At 51.0% G+C, this 5,309-nt stretch overlaps 1 long non-coding RNA gene across 1 annotated transcript in view; it reads right to left on the reverse strand.

The window, feature by feature from the left end:
- Positions 1–2,383: 2,383 nt before the first annotated feature.
- LOC111824287 overlaps positions 2,384–5,309 on the reverse strand; it is an 11,511-nt gene continuing 8,585 nt past the window's right edge. The window contains exon 3 of the long non-coding RNA XR_002827369.1: positions 2,384–2,657. This is a non-coding gene — a long non-coding RNA (uncharacterized LOC111824287). The remainder of the gene's footprint in view (positions 2,658–5,309) is intronic.

Consider the following 5,309-nt stretch of genomic DNA (forward strand, 5'->3'; position numbering starts at 1 on the left):
TAGATATAGATATAGATATACAGGTATATAGATGTAGAGATAGACATAGATATACATCATTTAAAAATACGATTTTCTTGATTTTTAGAGAGAAAGAAAAGGGAGAAACATATCACGAAACATCCGTGAGAGAGAACCATCGATTGGCTGCCTCCTGCATGACCCCCTCTGGGGATGGAGACTGCAACTCATTCATGTGTCCTCACCAGGAATCAAACCAGTGACTTCTTGGGTCCTGGGTCGATGCTCAACAGCTGAGCCACATGAGCCAGGCTGGACCTTCTTTTCTTTGTCTTCATCTGAGGACGTGTTCATTGATTTTTAGAGGGAAAGGAAAGGAGAGAGAGGGAAGGACTGAGAGAAACATCGACGTGAGAGAAATATTGACTAGTTGCCTCCCATATACACCCATACTGCTAATCACACCTCCAAGATTTTCATTTATTCATTTAAATATATTAAAATATATATTAAGATGAATGGAGAGTGAGAGAGAGAAACATTAATGACAAAAGAGAATAACTGATTGGCTGCCTCCTGCACGCCCCACACTGTGGATATTGGTGGCAACCTGGGCATGTCCCCTGACCAGGTATCGAACCATGGCCTCCTGGTTCACAGGTCGCCTCTCAACCACTGAACCATGCTGGCTGGGATGTATCTGCACTTTTAGGATTCACAGAGCTCCCTATGCAATTGGGCTCTGGTCAGCGGGACATTGGAAACATTATAGGTGACCAGGCCCAAGCCCTTCCCTGACTGCCCTTTGACCCCAGTGGCCACAGGCTTGTCCACCATGATGCTCTGCAGCTCACAGGCCCCTTGGAGTTTCCCTCAGCACAGGTGTGAGCTGTTGGAGGTGCTGTGAGCTCAGTGCTAAGCTGTGTCTCCACCTGACACAGGAGGGGCTGCCACGGACAGACGTCACACGTGGGCACTGCACCTGGGCTCAGCAGGACGGCAGAGGGAGGGCCTGGCACCGGAGATGGCCATGAGAGGATGACATGGGGCTGCATCTAAGGCAAATCATACAAGGGCGGGAAGGAGAGGGCAGACACATCCACTCAGGACGTCCTGTGCAGGCCCCAAGGGGTGAGAGTATATGCAGCGGGGACAGAGGGTGAGGATGGGGTGGTGTCTGTGGAGCGAGAGGCACAGCAGGGGTGGGTGGGACCATGTCACCTTTCAGCAGGTTCTCAGTGTTAGGTTTAATGTAAGGTTTAATCTGAGATGTAAGATTTAACCTGACCAAAGCCAATAAATTGACCAAGACAAGCAAGGTAAGAGCGAAATATCGTGTTTATTGGAAGATCTCGGGTGAGGTCCCCCGGTCTGGGGGTGCAGGCCGGGGGAGTCACACCTGCCTATGCCTGGCAGAGATTTTTTATGCTGCTGTTGGACCAATCAGGTTTATTGGAGGTAGCTTGTGGCGGGTGATTTATGAGCGGGAAGTTGGTGCAGCTGCACCCTGGCCACCTTGAGAAGTCTCCGGTGGTTATTTATTGGCCATCAGCACAACAGGATGCTCTGGTGGGTCCCAGGATGGCAGCGATTGTCCAGCAGAATGTGGCTCCGCAGTTCTGGGTTGTTTTGTTCCAACTCAGCTGGTGGGATCAGGAAAGACCCTATTTTCCCAGCCCCAGACCTTACACTCAGGATGCAGGTGGTTCCCCAGGGGAAGCTGGACAGGTGTTGGGACAGGTCCCCAGGGACCAAGTTCTGAGAACCACAGGGAACAGGGCCCAGCAGGGCTGTGACAGGGCCCGTCACTGGGTGTCCTTCTGGCCTGTGTCCCAGGACGGCCTAGGAGCTGAGAGCAACTGCCAGGCTCACGAAGGGGCAGCGCCCACAGGGGTCAGACCCTAAAACTTCATGTGCAGCCATGTCAGTGAGAGGCAAGTGGCTAACTGCCCCCAAAGGGCTCCTCCTGGGGCAGAGAGAGGGGCTGGTCATCACTGGTGGGGTTTGGATCTGGACTCCGTGTCCCCACTCAGCACTGTGTGGAGGATGGGGAGAATCCCTGTCAGTGAGGGGATGGGAATCCCTACAATGTTTTCATTGTCAATCCAGAGAGCAAACATCAGGGACATGGTGACAGGAAGGACCCAGATGAGAAGTAGACCAGATCGGACACACAGCCACTTCCTGCTTTTTTCCTGCAGAGAATCTAATTAAAGACACAAAGAAGGAAGGAGGAACTGCCCCAGGGACACTAGGAGGGAAGAAAGCATTGACCCCAATAGGAAGCCTGCACCACCCTCTAGGGACAGCCTCTGAGCTGGGAGCCTGGGTTTGCTGGTCCTGAGCGCCCCCTGGTGTCCTGGACTCTTCCTGGAGCCCAGCCTGCTGTCTCCTCAGGGAGGTTTGTGTCTGGGCTCACACTAACTTCCCCTCACTGTGTCTCTTGCACAGTAATACACGGCAGTGTCCTCGGCTCTCAGGCTGTTCATTTGCAGAGACAGCGTGTTCTTGGCGTTGTCCCTGGAGATGGTGAAGCGGCCCTTCACAGACTCGGCGTAGTATGTGCTACCACCACTGTAACTAATGCCTGAGACCCACTCCAGCCCCTTCCCTGGAGCCTGGCGGACCCAGTGCATGTAGTAGTCATCAAAGGTGAATCCAGAGGCTGCACAGGAGAGTCTCAGAGACCCCCCAGGCTGCACCAGGCCTCCCCCAGACTCCACCAGCTGCACCTCACACTGGACACCTGCAAACACAGAGACACAAGGTGGACTGAGAATCACATGGAAGCACCAACAGGCACAGGCACAGGTCTCAGCGCTCCCCACTCCTGAGAACGACCTTGAGAAATGATCAGGAGGAAAACGCAGCTTGGCACCAAGTCCATGGTGGAGGCGCTGGGGTCCTGTCTCAGGTGCTTGGGTTCTGGGTGTCTCCCCAACATGCCGGGCAAGGGCCCCCTTTTATGAGCAGGAGGAGAGCCCCATTTGCATGCAGTCTGCATATAAGGTGCAGCTGGGACCCTGGGTTGCATGCCTGACCTTGTCATCCTAGCGGCGACCCCAGATGGGAAAGGACTCAAGGACGCTGGCCACAAGGGTTCCTTCCTGACCCCCCTCCCTCCCTCCTTTCCTGAGACCCGTCACCTGACCCCATTTCTTTGGGGGCAGCTTCCAGGATTGAGAGTCCTCCTTCCTTGGGGTTTTGATGAGGACTCAGGGGTGCTGCCCCAGAGGTGCATGGATGGGGCTTTCTCTCATTCTCCTTCACCCACGGTGGGCTATGTCGCCTTTCTGGGGTTTGGGAATAAGAATATGCATTGAATGATGCTTTTATTTTGAATCTGAAAGATTCTCCTTGTTATTTTCTACAATTACGTCCTCCACAAAATTCTAACCTGTACATGTGAGGAGGCAGGAGAGGCTGGGCTGGAAGCTGTGGACGCAGCCTCTGTCTCAAACCTGCTGCCACTCTCACAAGCACACAGCTGCCTCCTGAAAATACACATTTCACGCCACTTCCCTGCTGTTCCTGTGCAAACGTTCTATTTCTAGCCTCTCAAATTGGGAGAATTTCCATCATTTACACATGGACCCTGGCTCGTGGGTCTCAGTGGTTGGAGCATCATCCCCACACCAAAGGGTGTGAACTCTTTAGAACTAACTCATCCTGCCCAGGTAGCATGTTTTTAATAATTGTGTGAACTCCCCACTCCACACGGAGAAAACACGCATATGAACGTATGTTGTAAATGAAGAAAAGACAATAATTTGGTATAAGAAATGTCCTAACATGTAGAGAACATTTTATAAGATATTTGGAGCCAAACTGATGAAAACTGTGGGGGAGCAAGACCTCAAATGCTCATGAGAATAAACATTTGCAGCTGCGTTTGTGCATTTGAAGTTAAGGAGGGAAGGTGAGGAGTGACATGGAGGTGGGAGAGAGCAAGACTGGGACTGGATGCCAGGATAGTCTCTCTCTCTCTCTTTTCTAATTTTTATTGTTGAAAGTATTGCTTAAGTCCCCCTCATCCCCATTATCCTCTTCCCTCTCACTCCCATTCCCTCCCCAGTCCCTCACCACCCCATTGTCTGTGTTCATGGGTTAGGCATATACTAGTATGCAGACAAGTTCATAGGTTGATCTTTTCCCACCCACCCTCCCCTGCCTTCCCTCTGAGGTTCCATGGTCTATTCATGCTTCTGTGTATTGGGTCTATTTTTGTTCATCAGTTTATTTGGTCCGTTAGCAATGCAGACTGGTGCAGCATTATGGAAAGAGTATGAGGTTTCCTCAAAAAATTAAAAATGGAATTTTTATTTGACCCAGTAATCCCACTTTTAGGAATACATCCTAAGAAACCAAAAACACTCATCAGAGAGAATTCATGCACCCCTATGCTCATAGCAGTGCAATTAACAACAGCTAAGCTTTGGAAAAAGCCTAAGTGCCCGTCAGCAGACGATTGGATAAAATAAACCTTGGTACATCTACACCATGGAATGCTATGCAGCAGTGATAAAGAAAGAACTCTTACCATTTGCAACAGCAGGGGTCCGTCAGCTAAGGGGTTAATCTCCAAAATGCATAGGGACTCATACAACTAAACAAAAGGAAGACAACAACACAATTGAAAAATGGGCAAAGGGACTAATAGCTAAGTCTCCAAAGTGGATACACAGATGGCCAAGACATGGATGTGCTCTCCTGAGGGTGGTCATGCTGATGTCAAAGGTGTGTTAACCCAGATGCACAGGAACAATGGACGGGGTGCTTAAGGCAAAGATGAGCCTTTTAGTAAAGAAGTCATAGGCCTGGGCGTGCCCACCCCCAGGACTGCCCAGGGAGGAATGTGTGATCAGAGCCTCCTGTGAGGGTCCTGTCAGTCACTGAGTTTTGTCAGATTTAGAACAGAGCCCCCAATTTGTTCACAAATTCAATCTCTAAAACTAGACCTAGGAAAGGGCTTTCTGTGATCTCTCTTGCTGAGCCTGGGAGCAAAAGTATTTTAAGAGGGAGCAGGAAAAGGTATCTTTGCTCAACTCTCCACTTACTCCTGGTCCTGGCCTGTTCCTTGTTCCGAGCGCCCCCTGGTGTCTAGGACGCTCCCTGCAGCCCAGCCCTGCTGTCTCCCTCCAAAAAGTTTATGTCTGTGCTCACACTGACTTCCCCTCACTGTGTATCTGGCACAGTAATACAGGGCCGTGTCCTCGGTGCTCATGGAGCTCAGCTGCAGGAAGAACTGGTTCTTGGACGTGTCTCTGGAGATGGAGGTTCAGTTCTTGAGAGAGTGGCTGTAGTAAGTTTCCCCACCACTACATATGTCCCCCATCCACTCCAGCCCC

The sequence above is a fragment of the Myotis lucifugus genome, unplaced genomic scaffold (assembly GCF_000147115.1).
Source record: "Myotis lucifugus unplaced genomic scaffold, Myoluc2.0 scaffold_1142, whole genome shotgun sequence".
In the NCBI taxonomy this organism is placed as follows: domain Eukaryota; kingdom Metazoa; phylum Chordata; class Mammalia; order Chiroptera; family Vespertilionidae; genus Myotis; species Myotis lucifugus.